The sequence below is a fragment of the Eretmochelys imbricata genome, chromosome 1 (genome assembly GCF_965152235.1).
Source record: "Eretmochelys imbricata isolate rEreImb1 chromosome 1, rEreImb1.hap1, whole genome shotgun sequence".
NCBI classification, from domain to species: Eukaryota; Metazoa; Chordata; order Testudines; family Cheloniidae; genus Eretmochelys; species Eretmochelys imbricata.
This window is the reverse complement of record NC_135572.1, coordinates 39,506,073-39,526,308: the sequence shown is the minus strand read 5'-3', so window position 1 is coordinate 39,526,308 and position 20,236 is coordinate 39,506,073.

Below are 20,236 nucleotides of genomic sequence, written 5' to 3'. Positions count from 1 at the left end.
CATTGCCACCCTACATGTCGGGTCGCAACACCACTCACTCAGGTGAGTGAAGGTTTCAGTTCATACACAAATCCACAACAACCCAAAAAACAACCAACAGACATTCTGGGCCCTCCTTCCCCCATGAATCTGGGCCCTATGCATATGCCTAGTTTGCCTGTGTGTTAATCTGGCTCCTGCTCTAAACACTGGGCTATGGGAAATTCTGTGGTTGCTCTCATTCTCTCCTGTTGAATCTGTTCCAGTGCTTAAATATAATTACATAATAATAGGAGGAGGGACTTTGAGCTTGGTTCTGCCACATCATCAGTTAGTATCCTAATCACCAGGCTAGAGAGTCAACTTCACTCTCTTTCCCAGGCCCAATGACTACTCATTATCTTTCATCGTGGCAATTCATAGGCATTCACTTTTCTGCCATGTGAAAAAAACAACTTCAAATCCTTTCTCCACAGCAGGCAGAGGGGGGATTTGAACCTGGGTCTCCCACATTCTGGATGAGTGACCTAAGGTCTATGCTAAAAGTTAGAAGGAAGGCTGTAGCAACAGCACCTCCTCATCCTGCTCCTCCAGCCATTTTGTGAATGACATCGAAGTCCACCACAAAAACATTTTTTTTGGCTGAAATTATTTGGCAAATTCATGTCAAATTTGCAAACAGTTTTGTTCAACCAAAAATGCATTTTTTGTCAAATAAACTATTCGCCATTTTTTTCCAGCTCTAGTCTTGATAATGTCAACATCTTTCTCCCTGGCCTTGACAAATGCAGTCTTGCCCACCCAAATCTATTCAGAATGTTGCTGCAAAGGTCATTTTCCTAGCCCTTATCTGTGCATCCCTCCACTGGATCCCACTTCTCTGTTGTATCAATCACAAGCTCCTTGTGTTCACTTTTCAAGACCCTTCATGACTTAACCCCAACCTAATTATATTCTCTCTCAACATTGAAAGTTCAGCTGCCACCTCTGATGGGCCCATGGTGCTAGCCACCACTGCCCACTTATTAAATTTTCAGACTAGGGCCTTTGTGCTTTCTCCCATGCTAACTCTCATGCTTGGGAGATGCTCCTCCTATATGTTCTCAAAACCAAGTCATTTTCCGCTTTCAAAACCTTCCATAAAACTCTCCTCCACTGTGAAGCCTATGAAAAAAATTGACAACAGCTAGGTTGCTGGGGTGCTGAGACCACAGCCTACCATGCTGACTATGGAGGAGGTATTATGTTAGGTTGAAATTGCTTGATATGAGATGTTGTAGGATACGAGTTAAGCAAAATTGTATGATGTTGTGGGACGAAGATCAAAAAGAATATATTCCCCTGAGTGCCCAGAGAGACAGAGGCTGGGACTCCTGGATGGATGCTCCTCGAGGTTTTGAATTTGAAGGGCCATCAATTGGCTTTTGAGGAGACAGGAGGCAGAATCACAGAGGGGGTCAGTGATTAGGAATAGAAGCAAGGCAAATTTCTTATAAGAAAAGATTTTGCCAAGTGAAGTAAGAAGTACTGGTTATGTTTGATCTGGTTAAATAAACGTTTAGTGTTCTGTCAAACCCAGGAGTTGGAGGCGTAGTCAGCTGGTAGGTTTTGAAGACATCTGCAGGGCCCTTGAAATTGACTTAGGAAAAGGAGCCAGGATTGCCTGATATTTACAGGCGGGGTCCCAAGAATAACCTTAGAGGGGTAAAAGGGCTGTATTAGAGACCCAGAGACACTGGTGTTAAATAAGGTATGTGCCCAGGAAGGGGCACATCATGACACTGACCAGTATAGTCTCATTGTTTCCTTGTACTCCCCTGTTGGTCTGTCTGTATCCATCTGTTGTCTCTTGTCTTATAACCAGACTGTAAGCTGTTTGGGGCTGGACCTGTCTTTTTTGTTTTATTTTGTCCAGTGCCTAGCACACTGAGTCCTGGTCCAGGACTGGCCTCTTATGTACTACTATGATACAAATAACAATAATAGTGTTATGAGCTGATTCAACATTATTATGGATTGAATTAAAATCTTGTTGAAACTGATGCATGAACCTGCCCTACACTTAAGATAGCTGGAAGAGACAGTTAAGGGGCCATACCTAAAAGAAGGTTTAACAGAGTCTGCCTAGAAACCATCATCATGTGGGTGGAGTGTCCCCTGGGTATTGTGGCCAGGAGGGGCACGTGTGTGGAAAAAAGTCTAGTTGTGGGAGCAGAGAAGAAACTCAGAGACTCAGCGTCACAGGCGGACAGGCCTAATGGTCAAAGCAGGAGTTAGACCCTTGTGGTCAGAGTCCAAATGCCAGAGCACAAGGTCAAAGCAGAGTCAGAGTCAGAGCCAGGGATCGGAGCCAAAGGTCAGAACCAAAGTCAGAGTCCGAATGCCAGAGACAAGGGTTGAGACCCCTTGGAGCCAGAAATCAGAGCTGAGGGTGAGAACTGGATTATTTGGAGTCAGGAAAGGCAGAAGCAGGGCTGGTTCCAAGGTTGGGACAGGACTGGAACAAGGCTGGGTGCAGGGCAGGGTCTAGGCTGGAGCAGTGCAGGAACAGGGCTTGGAGTGAGGCTAACAAGGGAGATAGAGAATCCAAGGCAGGGTTACCAACCCTCCAGGATTGTCTGGGAGTCTCCAGGAATTAAAGATTAATCTTTAATTAAAGAGAATGCCATGCGATGAAATCTCCAGGAATTCATCCAATCAAAGTTGGCAACCCAAATCTGAGAGTGCGTTCTTTGAGCAGCCACTGATCCTCTTGCAGTTTCTGGGTTTAAGAGCAAGCCACCTGACTGCCTTAGCCAATCAGGTAGCTCTGCTGTGGTCCAGCTGCACTTGTTGGCTGCCTAACGACTGGGCAGGTGCAGCTGCAGGCCTTCATTCCTGACACTCAAAGGCAGAGGCAGATGAAGAATGCCAAGCAGCAGCCTGTAAGTACAGTGTGCCCTGGGAGAAGAACAGAGAAAGGGTCTGGGTGCTGGCTGAAAGAAGCTTGGGCTTTCAAGCCTTTAAGAAACTGCTCCTTTGGCTTTTTGTTCCTCCTGCATTTGCAGAAGCAGAGCTTGGTACATTCCTTTTCAATAAACAAGATTGCATCAAAGAAAGACCAGTCTCCATCATCCATGTCTACTCCCAACTGGAACAACCTCCAAGGCCCTGAATTCTGACTAGCTGCTTGGGTCAGAAAGGGGGAACAATAATCATAGTCAGTGTGAATAGCTCACAGGCAACCCAGAGACTGAAATACATTCGCTTGAAGTGTTTGAACAGTGCTGAATAAAGAAGAAATTAAACCAAATTGATCAGATTGTGGATAATTCACAAACAAGAAAAGGGCTGCTGTAGTAATCCGATAAAGTGTTTATAATGAATGGCTCACTCAGTTCTTTAAAAATGTATGCTCTTGCTAACCACGTGGGGATACTGTGTATTGGAAGCGGTCCAACAGGATGTCTAAACCATATGATACAGAACTGTGTCCAATATCACAGTCAGAATTTGCCATAAAACTCACCCAAAGGAGAGACAGAGAGTAAATGTTCGATCTAAGGCATAGAAATCTGAGGTTTGGTTAGATTTTTGCACTCACAAAAAAGTCCTGTTTGAAAATGCCCAGTTGGCCACAACATTTTTATTTCCTTTCCCTTTATCATGCCATGGGCCAGATCGTTGGTTGCAGCCGAGAAGACACCATGTAACTCAGGAGTTGGGGGTGGTGTGTAAAGGTGGTTTTATCCCAGCTTTGCACTTTCCAAACCTTGGCCAGAGGTATGCAGGCCAGTTCCCAACATAAATTAGAGCAGTCTGGTAATGGCCTTAACTTGTACTGGCTGCCAAGTGCTTCAAGGAGCCAAAGCAGCAGTTAGGGATCAGTGAGGGGTGGCCACACTGACTGCAAGGAGGTGGTGGCATTGGAACCCCTACATCAGCTCTTCACCACTAGAAGATCCTCCTATCTCGGGGTGATCCTCCTATGCCCAGCTATACCAGCTTTGGGGCAGTTTTTGGTCAACAGTGCAGGGTTTAGCAGGATCTGGGCCTATGTCTCTAAGCCTTGACAATGTCATTAACTGTCCACTTGTGTAAGGTGGGAAACTGAGACATGAATCCACCCAAAATTGGCTTAATCAATTTTTACCTTTATAATAATTTTCCAGGCAGAATTATTGTTACTTATAGTTTATGAACATATGTTAATGCCAGAAAATAAACAGAAGATGGAACAGGTAGGGGCCCAAATTATCAAGTTCCGGGGTATCAGGAAACTCTCCTGTACTTCCTGGTGGTTGTCTCAGACTCTGGCCTCTAGGATCTGCCCCTTCAGTCTTGTTCCTTCAGTTTCTGATCCAGTATTCTCCAACTTGGAGAAATACCTTGTTCACTTGGTTCTTTATACCTTCCCACATTACATATTCACTAGTTTTCTTCCAATCAGCATTAAGCATTGTGTCTTACATAACCCACAACATGTGCGTGCAAGCTTCAATTTACACAACTTTTGCTGTTTACACTGTTTTTATGTCATTCTCTCTTCTTGCTCTTGTTTTTCCCAGCTTAGGGACTGTAAGCATTGTGTTTTATGTATTTATTATGTTAATTAACTTTGTTGTCTCTAAACATTCCAACAGAATGACAAAACATCACCTTTGTCCTGTCAGCCATAAGCATTATTTAAACAAGCCTGTAAGAGAAACGGATTGGTGAGACAACACTCATGCCAGGCAAGAGGTAGGCCAAAGCCTTATGTAAGTATTATCCAATGCAAACTCATTCACTATTCATAATTCTAAACTATTAAATTAAACTAACAAACCCTTGTTTTTAATCATCCAACAATTCGTCTTTATACTACAGTCTCCTATTTCATCACATGTATATCATGCATACCATCCTAAATTATTCATAAATCTTTATTTTTTATTTGAATGGGGAGGTCATAGGGAACATGATAACCATTAATGTCACCAATATTTATCTTCTTTAAACATGCATTTTCAGGAGGCTTTTGCTCAAAGATCTAGCATCACGCTTGCAAATTATTAAAAGGTTTTGTCTGTAATTTTTCTCATTGCATTTTGAGGCGTGCTTTTTGTTTTAGGGCCATGATAAACAATTTCTCCCAACGCTTGCGCCCAGACAACCGAAAGTTTAAGAGCAAGACAAGCATCAGTGAACATTGTAAATCACAGGACTGAGCAGCAGTTGTGCAGAGAGAACTGTAACTTATATGTCCTTTGTGGATGTGCACGCTAGTTGTACTACTGCAAATCACGCCCAGCCATAAGAATATTTACTTTCTCCCCACCATTCCCCTTCATTAAGTAAAATAAATCATCCCACTGTCGTCTGTTTTATGTTTCTATGTTTTGCAAGGGAATGTTTCATAAAGTGAAAAACAGAAATTGTGATCTATTGGTAAAACCACGTCTGTCTGCCTAGGACTAGGTCTGGAAGAGTTTGATTCCTTTTGGATGAATTCTGACAGAGGATACTAATTTCTATTTCCAAATATTGTTTGTTCTCCATCCCCACCAATGTTCATGATTATTGTGCCCTTATCTTATTCAGATGAGCAGAGGTTGTAATGAGAAGGGAAAATTTTGAAAACAGAAAAATAGTTTGAAATTTCCTGCAAGAAATTGGCATTTTGCAGCCAGCTCTACCTGATGAGACAACTTAAAAAATGTGTAACTGTTGAAACTAGACTTTTATCAAATGATGTTTGCTCCTGTGCACTAGGTCTCAACTGTGTGAATCCAGCAAATTAGTACCTTTTTCTATCACAAATAGTGAAAAAGGTAGACCTTTTGCCTCTTAATAAATCTGCTTTAATGGTGTGTGTTGGAATTATTAATGTTTGAAATTATTAATATGGGAAATCACCAAACACCAATTTAACCATAAATTCCTTTATTAAATCCAAAGGCCAAATGGTATTTTATGCAGTTGCTCTAAACATGCCTAAAAAGCCTAGATAATAAGCAATTTACTACATCTGAAAAGCAACAGAACATTTATAAGCATTTGATCAAGGTACCTGGGGTGCTTAGACTCATATTGGTTGGCTCCAACGTGGTCAGGCGGGTATTAGCAATGAGCCCTTTAAGAGTTTACTTTTTATACCCTTTAACAAACAAGTGATGTCGTTTCCAATTACTGACTTCAACTAAAAACCAATTTGAGACAATTCATAAGTTGTACAGACAGATCCCCCAAATCATCACAGTGTGATATAGTCCCTGCCTGTAGGTGCTTATAGTCTGAACACTATGACTAGATCAGCTGTGTGTGCCAGCCACACTCAGATAAGAAACACCTCCAGGCTCTTTTGGACAAGCTCACAAACTAGTTACCTTTCCCGCATTGAAGACAGGATTTAAAAACGTCTGAAAGTCTGCCAGTATTGATATTTTGATATTTGTCACATTCAATACTTTATGTGAGGCTGTGAGGATAGGAGAGGGAGGAACATTGTGAGCTCAAAGCAAAACCAGCATAATGCAATGTTCTGTTTTAACTTTCTTCTGTCTCTTGGTTTCACAAAGCTGTCACTTAGCTCAGAATCTAAGAGAGTCCATTTGAAATCTCAGATCTAAAGAAAAAAGTATCGCAGAGGAGACGCTGGAATTGTAAAATTCCCTGCAGAGTTTACAGTGCTCCAAGTCTGAAATCCTACAGGGAACCATAGAAATATGCAATACAATAGCTCATTGCCAACAGTTTCCTTGCACGGAGGGATGTTATGAACAGAACAGAGAACATTACATTGTATAAATGTTCCCATTTCCCCTTTTATGTGAAAAAGGCAGGTTCTGTAATATAAGGTGTGCTGTGTATCTGTGCAGAGACGGATCTTCTTTTTGTTACCTTTTTAATGACAACCACTTTAAGTTAACGTTTGACATCGAGTTGACGTTATCTCACAGCAACATTAAATTGCAGGAATAGGAAAATATTGCAAGTTGTCGTGTTAAAGCCAACATCATGATCAGATAAATATTTAGCAAATACAGTAGTAGCACATGATTATGGTAGCTGACTTACCTATCCTTTATTCTTTACTCAGATCACTCCTTTCTGAGTAATGCTTCAATATTTTGGGAAAAAAATTGTCACAATGACATAAATGTGGGATTTTTAAGCAGCAAGGAATTCAGCTAGCTAGCAGGGGTGACAGGCTAAAGTAATGTAATTTTAAAACCCCCACAAACCCACATTCAGAGACCTCTGAACTAAAGCAGATCACACTCTTTGATATCCCATCTCCTTCTCATATTATTCGGAACCACACTGTCTTTATGTTACTACCAAAAGTAATATCCTTGGGGGTGACTTTTGTGGCATTGAAAGGTACAGATTAGCTGATGCAAAGGCATATTCCCTGGAAATGGGGCATTCTAATATCCAGCACCCAATCAATCACCAAATACTCTGATGGTTGTTCTACCCTCGTCATTAATTAATGTCTATGAAGATGGGATGGGTTATGTTTAGGCCAGTTCCTGAACCTTTACTCACATGAATGAGGCCTCTATGGTGGAAGCTTTCATTGTAGTTTAGTAGAAGCCTGCACAGAAGAGCTTTAGTTGATTGGGTTTAGATGCATGTACTTTTAACCACTGTTGTGTCTTTTAAATCACAAGCCTGTGCTCCTAATAAGTACAGAAATCTGGTGTTATATTCTCCCCCCACCCCCACCGAGGTGGTTGATTTTGCTATCAGAGGGTCTAAGTCTTGTTGAATTTCATGGAAAGAGAGTGCACTGGTATAGGGATTCTACGTGAGTTCTGTGACAATGCTTAGCATGCTGAAAGATTTGCATTGGAGATGTATAATTCTTGCACTCTAGGGACTATTTTAATTATAGTGCTGCTTTCACAATCATTTCTCTAAACCATAAAAAGAGAGAAAAAATCATTAGGAGTGATTAATGACATTTGCAGTTCCTCTCAAAAAATCGTCTGTAAAGCACAACGTTTGTTTTAAATAAAAGGAAATGCCTGTAATTTCAGCACTGTGATTAAACTGCCATGAAAGGCTGTAGTAAACATCAGCAGAATCACAGATATCTCTTGCTTTAGTGCTTACAGATTAATTATTATATGGAGATTATGCTGATTGCTATTTGAACAAATTACAATTTCTTCCTCTGTCTATTATGTACCGCACTTGTGCTGCTGAACAAAAAGGACGTATGTAAAAATAACAGAGGTCTGATCTAAACTGCCAAAAGCACTGCAGAGCTAAGGTAGTCACCTGGTCCATAAATCATCCCAGGGCTTTGTCTGCAGGAGGCAAATACAGACCTATAATTGTCCATCAGTGCAGCTCCTCTGGTGATAGCAAAGCTGGAAGATAGAGAGAGCAGGCATTTAAATTACTCTGTCGCCTCATCCTTCTCAGAACAGGGTTAGATAGCTTGGTGGTAAAAATTCCTGCAACCTGGCTATGCTTATGCCATCACTGGTAGTGTGCCACCAGTAGTGAATGTCCCCAGTGAGGATGTATCCAGGATGTCTAGGTTCTGCAACACCATATACAGAGTTGCAATCAGGACACATTTCAGACAATTGAAGTGCTTAGACAGAGTAAGTTAAAATGTGGCAAGGCAGCCTTAGCTGGAGTTCTTATCTGGACCAATTATCAACGTCAGAAGGTGATTCGGGATTCTAAGTCACCCCAGTTTTGGGGGATATGGGGAATTCAGGGTTAATGCCAAGCCCTTCCTCTTTAATAGCTTCTTGCTGGTTTAGCATTGCAGTTCTCATGGCTTTCAGTAAAGTTTGCTCAGCTATCAAGTTCCGTTTTTCCTAATCTCTAATTCCCTGACACGCACATTCACAAACTACCACCAGTTTTCCCTCTAATTTTTCCCACACATGTGCAGAATGAATTCTGTTATGTGCACCAATATGGAGGTGGTGCACCACATTGGTGCACATAACACAATTCATGTGTTGGGGGTGGGGCTGAGAGGTTCGGAGTGTGGGAGGGGGCTCAGGGTTGGGGCAGAGGGTTGGGGTACAGGGGTGTGAGGGCTCCTGCTGTGGGTGCGGGCTCTTGGGTGGGGCCGGGGATGAGGGGCTCAGGGCTGGGGCAGAGGGTTGGGGTGCGGGCTCTGGGGTGGGGCTGGGGATGAGGGGTTTGGGGTGCAGGCTGCCCCAGGGCTATGGCAGGGAGAGAGGACTCCCCCCAGCTCTCTCTCCCTGTAGCAACACCTGGGCTGGGGGGGAGAGGCACTTCTCTCTGCTGCGACATCTCTGGGACTGGGGCTGCAGGATACGTGCCCCTCCCCCGGCCGTGGCAGGTTGGGGGCCAGGCAAGGTATTCTCAAGCTTCCATACTAAATGTAATGGGTTAAATTAATAAATTGTGGATGCACTTATTTACTTGTGTATGTGGGGATCTGAGTGAATAGATCAGGGGGTCTAACTATCCAATATATAGGTGTTGCATGTGTAAATGCAGATTTTTTCTCTCACAAATCAGCAGGCATAGACTCTTTCAGGCCTTGAAGACCTCTTTTTGAAAATTTGGCCTTGTGACTATCAACAAATGTTTTTAAGTCTTTTCATCATGCTGTTAAACTAATTATGACCTTTTCTTGTTGTTTTCAGTAGACAAAGTTCCAGTTGTACTCGGCTTTCCCAAGCATTTTAGAGACATCTGTTTTGCCTTTGTCTTCTCAGTGGCTATATCTCACCACAAAACTTTTCTTATTGAGAGAGAAATAAGAAACTCGTTATCCTCCTCTTTAGCTAACGTCCCTATTTACTCATTTCAGCATTCTCTCCAGATAACTGAAATGTGAATATTACTCACCTAGAATCTTAAGAGGGAAAATGGGCCTTCTTTTCTCAGCTCCTTACTGTAATTTGAGTTGTCATACTGTACTGCATTTATTATTGGGCAATATGTCTTTCCTTTTACCTCAAGGTATTTTTCCTAGTCTTTCTGTGATTTTTTTTTTACGTATGATGGCAAAAATCCATAGCTCCTTATACAACAGATCACTCTGAGGCTATCATAGGCTACGATGACAATATTAGGTTTGAGCACTTTTTCTTTACATCCGTGGAATTTATAATATAATAGGTATTTCTCTGTCTTCTGTGTTAAGTAACTTCCCATGACTGGGTGTACCAGGCCCTTTGAGGCCCCTTGCTGGAGGCACTGCCCAGAAAAGTAGCAGTGAAGGTGGGTCCTCCAGGCCTGCCTAGAAAGGCTCCAGGGAAACAGCCAATGAGAGCCCATCCGGCTCAGTTAAAAGGCAGGGACATGAGCTGATCAGTTGCTGATGGGGACCAGAGAAGCAAGGAAGGTGTTCCTTGCTGGAGCTCAAGGGAGAACTAGAAGACAGGTTCTGGTGACATTGGCATTCTGTGAGGAAGAACTTCAGCCCTGAGGTAAGGGTGAAGAGGGAGGGGCTATGTAGGAAGTTGTCCAGGAAATAGCAGTAACAGTTATTTTAAAAGGAAGTAGCATGTGGCTGCTATTTGTAGGGTCCCTGGGTTGTGATCCAAAGTAGTGGGTGTGCCTGAGTCCTCCCACAGGCAGGGTGGCATAAACCCTGTGAAGGGGGTAAGGCTGGTTTAGAGACCCAAGTGAAGGGCAGGACTTAGAGACATGCCCTTAAAGCTAGCCCAGAAAGGGCTGAGGACTGAGCCCAGAGAGCAGGCTACAAGACATTATTAAAAGACCTGCCTGATGTGCGCAAGAGTTGACTAAGTGCTGTGAGGAGAGTGCAGGTTTGCATGCACCTGGCAGGAGCTGTTCATGAGAGGTGAGTGTACACTGTCACATTCCCAAAACAACAGCTCTAACACCAGCCTTCGATGACTGAAGGAGCTGGAGGGTTGTAGTTGAGTTTTAGAATCAGAGAATATCAGGGTTGGAAAGGACCTCAGGAGGTCATCTAGTCCAATCCTCTGCTCAAAGTTTTCTCTTGGCCACATCCTCAAGCTGGTGCAAATCTGAGCTAAGTAGATTTTAAACCAGCTGGAGATCTGGGCCTCTGGCCTGTTGTATTTGCTGTCTCATGGGAATGATATCTTGTTGTTGCTTCATGTTTTACCCCCGTACTGTAAATTAGTGATATGCTGGATGGGGCTTTTAAGAGACCCTTGTTAAAATACCAGCACCAGATTGATGGGAGCCTTGAGATGATTTTCCTACCTCTGATGGAATTCATTCCAGATATAATTTAATCATCCCATCTAGGGATGACAGTCCCCTGGGACTCATACAGTGCTTCTGAAAATTTAATTTTTTCCTCTTTGGGTTGCAACAGGGTGTAACACTTTTTTTTCAAGCAAATTGTTTCAGGGAGGATACCATTGTGACCCCAAAAAGGTCTTCCCCTGCCAATTTCACACTGTACAAGTGGAACATTTTGCTAAAAACAAGCTCCGTGAATTTTTCAGGAGCAATGTTGAAGCTTCTCCAGGGAAGTGCCATTAAGATCTGGTTGTTTGCCAAATGGGGCTACCTCCCTCCTTGATAGTTATCATGGGAAAGCAATTTTGGATTGAAATGAGAAAACAAATTACTCCACAGTTCCTCTGGATTCTCTGCAAATGCATGCACTCTTGAGACAGGACTTGAGACAGGAAGGAAACATTTATGGGAGCCCCTTGTCAAAATACTAGCAGCATCTCAGTGAGTGTAACTGAAACCACGTCTCCTGCATATACTTTGAGCCCATTCCTCCCAATAGGTATTGAATAGTGCAGTAGCCTCAATCTCTTTACCATGGTCAGTGAGTGTTTCACCTGTGTTGCAGCCATGCCCACCCTTCTTATATGTGCCTTTAGCATTGTACCATCTCAATTAATCTAATTCCCCTTTGTGAGGGACACTTGCTGTTCTGTACCTGTGAGCATGTTGCACTGCTGCCAGAAATGCTTGCTGCCCTGCAGTTCATTACGAATGGCCTGATGATTATGTTAGTGCTGCTAATAGAGACAAGTGGAGTTAGATTTCCAAAAAGCTCAGGACCACATTTCCAAGTGCCCAGCTCTCACAAGTGGAGCAAGCATCTCAAAAGAGCTCTGTTTCCATTTGGGCACTTAAATGAGAGGCCAGGTTGTCAAACCTGTTCAGCACCTGCTAACTGCCATTCTGCCACTGATGGCCAGGATTTTCCCATGAGCTCAGCACCCAATAGGCTGTCCACTTTTGAAAATCTGCCCATTGTATTTGGTGCCTAAATGAGTGCGGAGTACCTCTGAAAATCTGGCCCTTAGGACTTGTCTTCACTACAACGGTTACTTTGAGTTGGTACTGCTGAGCTACTCCACTGGAGCTAGGCTAGCTTGAGTGGGCTAGGTGGTCATGGTGCTGTGGGATTGGACTGGATCAAACTGGACAAAGGACACAGTGGAGCAGCAGAGGTATCACTTACTCCTCCTCGGGGCTGGAGGTGAACCCATCTGAACATACCACTGAATTCTAGGACTTCACTGACACTGGACCACAAACCATGAGTGGGGTGCAGCAAAGGGAAGGGGGGAATGGAGTATTAAAGGGACATTTGTCCAGTGGATTTTCACACCACAAGGTAGGAAACTGAGACAAAGGACTAGTACCCAAGATACTGTGGGGGTGGGTGTCTTACTTTTTGTTCATACTTTTGAGTCATTGTTGCTGTTTTCCCAAATTAATGCTATGTTCTTTCCCCTTAAGTTTTATTTGTGTTCTACACAGACTCAGTGCTTGTGAAGAGGGAAGTATTGCCTATTAGAGGTACCCGGAGTGGTTTTGTTTTCCCAGTTTTCTGGGTGGATGCTCGAAACAATTTTTTGTTTTGTAACTTAAAGAGGAACACCTAGGTATCAAACCCTTTTGTTGCTGACACTGCCTGGCAGAAGGGTTTCATAAGTATTTATTTATTTTTAATAGCCACTATCTATGCAGGACCTCCTTTTTATTCTGTTTCTTCAGAGACCATCATTCTGCCAGCAGAAGTTCACTAACAAATCCCAGTCCAACTTCTGTGCTGAAATAATTGGTGGTATCAATGATGCTGATGACAAGGCACGCTAAAATTAGGACCATGTTTGGTTTGTGCTTCATGAGAAAAAGGGGGGGGAAACAAATCAATATCGGCAAGTGGAAAAGGAGTGGGACAAAATTGGTAGGGAAAATCAATGTTTTCAAGTTTTTATGAAAGTGCTGCAAATGAAGTGTAAATCTCTACAACAAGACCACAAGTGTCCCTTTAATGATTGCTGGCCCAGAAGTTGGCAAGCAATGTGTCTCTTTCGTGAGAGAAAAGGAGTACTTGTGGCACATTAGAGACTAACCAATTTATTTGAGCATGAGCTTTCGTGAGCTACAGCTCACTTCATCAGATGCATACCGTGGAAACTGCAGCAGACTTTATATATACACAGAGAATATGAAACAATACCTCCTCCCACCCCACTGTCCTGCTGGTAATAGCTTATGTAAAGTAATCATCAGGTTAGGCCATTTCCAGCACAAATCCAGGTTCTCTCACCCTCCACCCCCCCACACAAATTCACTCTCCTGCTGGTGATAGCCCATCCAAAGTGACAACTCTTTACACAATGTGCATGATAATGAAGTTAGGCCATTTCCTGCACAAATCCAGGTTCTCTCACTCCCTCACCCCCCTCCAAAAACCCACCCCCATACACACACAAACTCACTCTTCTGCTGGGGGGTAAAAATTCAGCAGACCACTTCAAAGTTTAATGTGCAGAATGTATCCCTAACTTTCTTCATAGGGAGGAAAGTTGGTTGTGAGGGCCTCACAACCATCTCTACACAGCAACTAGACACCCAGGGCTGGCCCATGCCAGCTGACTCAGGCTAGTGGGGCTCTGGCTACAGGACTGTTTCATTGCTGTGTTGAATTCCAGGCTCAGGCTGGAGCCCAGAAGTCTACATAGCAATGAAACAGCCCTGCTGCCCACGTCCCACGAGCCCCTCTAGGTTCTAGAGAAAATGTGCACCTGAAAGACTCAAACACCAGAAGGCAAACAAATAAATGCCCCCAACATTTTTTATTTTTTTTTTAAATCTCAAGATTTTTAAGCCATCCGTGATTGGAGGGGGAGGCGTGATTTAGATTTTTTTGAAGACATGGGGTTGCCAATACTGTGGCCTGTAAACCCAAAGGATCTGGAGGAAATGAAAACTACAAAACCATGAATCTTAAGCCATTCCCACTGAGGGCTCTGGACTGTTCCACTGGCCACCCAGGCCACCTCCCTGGCACCAGAGAGTCTTTAGGAAGAGCTAGGCTCTCACTAGCAAACGGCACCTTTTCTCCCTTCCAAGGGGGACCAAAGGGACACAGTGGGGGCTGCTGCTGATTCCAGTAACAGCACAGATTTCTGCGTGCCCATCTGCTGGTTATCCAGATGAGCAGGCATTCAGGAGTGGCTGCTCCCTGTGTGTATCCCCATCATTTTAAGAAGCTACGAAACATACTTAGAAATATTTCTTTTCTACAATATTTCTATAGCTCACAGTGCTTATCACTCCATTGTGGTGATCTGGTTCTAGCTCATTAAAGGAGGTGTCTGTTTCTCAAACAGAGGTAGTACTGTTTAGCCCTTATTTTTTCAGAAGAGATTTATTCAGGCAGCAGACAACCCTTTCTACATCCCCAGTTGATTGTCTGCAATGTCTCAGCCTGCCCAGGTGAAAAAAGCTACAGTATTTTAAAATTTACAGTACGTGTTTGTTTACCTGGTTATGTAATGCACTGATGGCCTGACAGGCTGGTTGATTTATTGCTGCTTTGCGCTGCTGCCTGCATCCCTCTAGTCAGGAGAACCAGGAAAGTGCTTTCCACAGCTGATGGCGTATGCTGCTGTCTGTGAGCTAACAAATTAGTGGTAAGCAATTTAGCCAATGCTGTCCCCTTGGAATCTGTCTGTCCAGTTGCCCAGGGTTTGTCATTGCAAATGTAGGCTCATATGGGCTCTAGGGCTGCCAGTTGGCAGCACATTGTGTTACCGCTGAGACAGGTTTGTGTCAGAATGAATATAAATGAAACATGGAAAAATTTATTATGAGACAAAAATCATGATAACTTTATGGTAGTCTTTCACATAAGACAGTATTTAAAGACTGTTTTTCTGTTCATAAAGTTCCTTAGCTGCTGACTTCGGAAGTGTGTGTTTTATTGGCGGTGGACCTGAAATGGATAACTTTCAGCCACTCTGACTCAACCTGAATGCATTTTAAAAAATAGATGTGTTCATTCTGTAGGCACAAATCAAACTCCACCTTCTCTGCCCTTTTCCTTTTGTCGAATAAATCTGGCTTAGCTAGTCAAAACTACTTATTCTGCAACACTGCTATACCCCTGTGACCAGAAAGGCCGCAAAATAGACAACCTGAAGCTGTTTGTTAGGTTTTGGAGTGTCTGATGGGATCATGTTCTGTGCCCGTGTTCCCCCCACCCCACCCCTCAGCCACGAGGCTGCAAGTGAGAGCCAACACCAGAGACAGGAGCTGCATTTTCTATCTTTGCTGTTCTTTTCTTTCCCCTTTTGTGTGTTTGTCTTGTTTCCCATTCTAGGAAATGGGACTGGACTTTAATAACCACAGCTCCAGCCCATCTCAACTAACTTCTCTTTTCCCCAAAAGAACCATAATTACCATCTAAAAGACTCACCGTGAGGGAGGGGTGGGGAAGCTTTCTAAACTATCTCCAGTGAAAGGGATGTTGTTAAAATGAAAACCTTACTTACTAATTTACATTTCAAATGCTTAACTTCTTGCAGGGGTTCCTGCATCTTTAATAAAAGGTTTAAAAAATTAATAATGTGTTTGCCTCTGTATACCAAATCCTGAACTACCTTTAACACTGTTTAATGTTAATATCTTTGACTCTTGGGACCCATATATTCCATCCAAATTAATACAACTGAATGTAAGCAGACTAGAGCTATAAATATAGATACAATGGTGGTATCACTTGTCCAGGATCTCAAAAATGACAAGCAGCTGCTTTTAAAGTGTCAGTTCTATCATTTCAACACTCGAGGGCACCAAGAAAATGAAGAATCCCTCACGTCCTGAAAATCAGAATACCCCTGTTATCATAGGTTTAATCTGAAGAGAAGTCAATTTACTTATTTATAATCTTGACTTACTGTAGGCAAGAAAAAAGTATTGCAGTAAGTAACAGACCACACAGAAGGGTAGAATTATTAGCCGGTGAGCAAACGAGAGGAAAGATTGCCTGTAAAGTTTGACTTCACTATGAAACAATCACAGTAACAAACTCTGTGTTCTAAGCCCCTCTCCTCCACTCCCAGAAAAAAGAAATGAGGCAGAAAGGAAGCCTAGGGATGGGGCCAACCCCAACCCCATTCTCTTATGCCTTTAACAGTGGCATCTTTCTGCTTGTAGTGTCCAAGTCCCAGGCTTTTTTAGCACCAAAGAGTCATGAGAAACTCGATCAGTGGCTGGCCAAGGTCATGGTCATTGCCCAGGATCCCTACTGTACCCACTGGGGCAAGCACTGTCTTTTTGGTCTGTGTTCGTACAGCACTTAGCATGATGGGGTCGTGGTCCAGGAGTACGGGTCCAAGGTGCTACGCTCAGACAGATAATTAAGAACAATTCAGCAGAGCTGCTGATGTCCAGCTCCACCTCTAACCTCCCTGCCCCAACAGAGGCAGTGGCTGAAAGCCACTTTATTCTAGCCTTTTAGGACAAGTGCTTGCCTAGGTGTTTGTTTTTCTACTTTTCTGTGTATAAGGTGGTGGGTGGCTAGGAACGGAAGTTGAGAGACCCCAAACCTGACAAGAAAGCCGTATGTTCAACATTTATTTCTCATTCCTAGCTACAGTGATTTTCAAGAGTAGAACTATGCAAAAAATCTCATCAAGGAGTTGCTGTCTCATGGAATATTTTGCATGCCTTCCTGAACAGCTGTCACGCGGACTTTTGCCTCAGAATATAGTTATCCAAGGAGATGCCAAACTATCAGTATTTCCTTTAAAAAATGCTGCAGCAAGTAGTGCAGTAAACTACTTAGCATGCCAACAGCATCGTGTGCACCAACATGTTTATTATATAATGTTCTTAAGAACCGCAACTGTTCTTCTGGAGTAATCAATTTCCTTTTTCATCTGCCATGGGCCTTGATCGTCTGCATGCACTCATGGTGCAACAATTTTATTTTTGGAGAGAGGACAACAATAAGATGTTTCCTGTATCATGAACTTTGCCAGCAAGTACTATTGATGCACCAGCTAACAGAGCCAGAAGGATCTTTGCTCACAGTGGAGAGGAGCAGGAAATAACAAAATTAATTATTCTAGCCTGAAAGTAGGTGACATGTACACTCTGCTTAGCATAAATAAGGTCTTGACCACAGACAGGAGTTGGAGGCAAATAAAGTAAGAGTTCACTAACCTTATTAAATACAATACAGTTAAAATTAGTGATGCTGCACGGATGTAACTGAGAGTAGAATTTATCCCAGGGACTATAAATTAACTATTCAAGGAGCCCTCACTAACTTTGATTCTCTAACCACTCCTGGGGCTCTCGGGTTAGTCATTCTCCTGGTCATGCAAATTCTGGTGGATCAAAATGCACCATTTTTAGACTTTGGACTTATCCCTGTCTGTCTGTCTGGTCTGAGGTGTCCATGGCTCCTCTGCTTCCTGACAGTCACTGAGCAGAATTTCCATGGCTCAACTGATGGTTCTCCTTAGACAGTGACGGCTGGACAATTCCTTTTTGTAGGTTAGGATTCCTTTATGTATCAGATGGTTCTAGTGATCTTTTTCTGGTGGGATCCTGCTGGACTAAAGGCTACTGCATCTTGCTTCCTCGCTTGACTAAAATATCCAGCCCTGGACAATCAACGTACTCCTAAATCTTGCCTCTTAATCCTCCATTTCTATGTGCATGAGCTCAAATGCCTCCTTGCCTACATATCTTTAAAGCAGCCAGACTATGGGCACAAAACTGCCTGCCTCTTTAACTCCTGAAATGCCATTCTAGTCCCCAGTAACTCTAATAGACATCCACAGGCTTTTCAGAGCCAATTGGCTGGCTGATGTATTAGTTCATTGTTTTGCAGCTTATGTTTAACAATTTAGAACTAGAAATGGGTCAAAACCAGAATTTCACTCTGTAAGGGTCAGGGTGCAGCCGACGAGGGAAAAAATTCTAAAATTCTCCCACACTTTTCCACAGGCGGCGGTCATTCTAGCAGATGTCTCACTGCTAAGGGAAGCGAGGGTACATCTGCTCCATGCTTGTGGCTTGCCTGTGTGCAGCTTTGATCCCTGCACAAATGATTGCCGAATGGCACAGGAAAGTTTCCTACAATGGGGGAAGGAACAAAGCTGCTCTTGCACAGAACCTTCAGCAGAGGATTACTGAGTACCTCCAGGAAACTTTCCTGGAGATCTTTCTGCAGGATTCCCATGAGACCTCTGCATGCATCAAGACCCTGTTCCGCCATACTGATTAGCTACACAGGGGAAATGTCCAGCTCACAGAAACGCAGCCTGCCTTCTACATTTCTATACCCTGAACCCACTTCCACACTACACAAACCACAGCCACTTACCAGGCATCTCCTCTCCCGCTTCTTCCTCACCGAGAGCGACTGCTGGAACTGGCTAGACACCTCTGGAGTGGAGAACAGTTCCTGGCTGCCTGCCCCACCAGGCCACCCCGCCAAGAGCTCCACATCATCGAACTCCACCTCTTCATCAGTAACTTCATCCTCTGGGTTAGGTCCTCTTTCCGCTGCCTCCAAGCTCGCCAAAGTATCCACGGAGCACGTGGTGGTAGAAGTGGGGTCGCCACTGAAGATCACGTCCAGCTCCTGATGGAACCGGCTGGTCTTAGGTGCAGCACCGGAGCGATGGCTTGCCTCCCTTGCCTTATGGTGCAGCTGCCTCAGCTTCTTTATCTTCGCTCTGCGCCTCAGCGTGTCCCGATCATAGCCCTTTTCACACAAGCCTCAAGAAATGTGCCCATAGGTATCCCACTTCCTACGGCTTAAGGCAGCTGTGACTGCACAGCCTCCTCTCGCCGTATGCTGATCAGATCCAACCGCTCCTGCTTGGACCACTGTAGAGAGCATTTGTTGCAATAACCTACCATGGTCACTTGGGAAGATGCGATGAGACCTCTCCACTCCGAGCAAACAGGAAATGGAATTTCAAAAATTCCCGGGGCTCCTAAGGGGGAGGGGCGGATGGTTGTTTATCTGGCTGCAGAGCAGTGGAGTTCAAACTGCTGACCAGAGCAGTCACAGTGAGCATTGTGGAACACCTCCTGGAGGCTAATTAAAGCAATAAAATCAAGCTTGGTGTCTACACTGACACTTTGTTGACAATTTAGAGGAAAAATATGTCTCTCATCGGGGTGGTTGTATTTTGTTGCCAAAACAGGGCATTTTTACTGACAAAAGTCACATTGCGATTTGGAGGCATTCCCTGTTTTTGTTGACAAAATTTGCTGCCTTTTGTTGACAGAACTCTGTAGGGTAGACAAGACCTAAGCAGACATGGACATGTGACTCCAAAATCCATCTTGTTTCCTGTATTTTTCCACGAGCAGTACAGAGGGCTTTGTTTGGAACCATGGGCTTCCCTCCACATGGCAGAAGCTATAAAAAGCACTGGAAACACCTCAGTTTTGCCTCTTTCCTGCTCAAACTTCTGGACTATGAACTTATACTAACGGAAGCACTCTAACCAAAGGGCTGAGGACCTTCTAATGATTTGGAAGCAATCGGACTTAACAAGCCAGCAGTTTATTTGATTATTGCTACAAACCTAATACAAGAACTTTGCAATTATTGTATGTATTTGAACCAATTTTAACTTTCTCCTTTCTTTTTATAAATAAACCTTTAGTTATTAGATACTAATGGACTGGCAACAGCGTGATTATTGGATAAGATCTGAGTTGTATATTGACCTGGGCATGTGGCTGGCCCTTTGAGATCAGAAAAACCCTTTCATTGATGAAATTGGTTTTAAATAACCACTCATCATTAAGTTTAGTGTTTTTGGTGGTGATACAAGGACTGGAATACCTAAGGAGACTGCATTTCTGACTTCTTGTTAGCCAGTGTGGTGAGACAGTTGTTTACTTTTGTTGCTGGATTGATATATCTTATGCGAGTATAACCACCAGCTTTGGGGTGTGTCTGCCCAATTCTCAGCAGGTTGTCCTGAATTTGGTATTCTCAGTTGTGACCCACTGAGGCACAGTGACACCCTATGAATCTTCCCCTGGA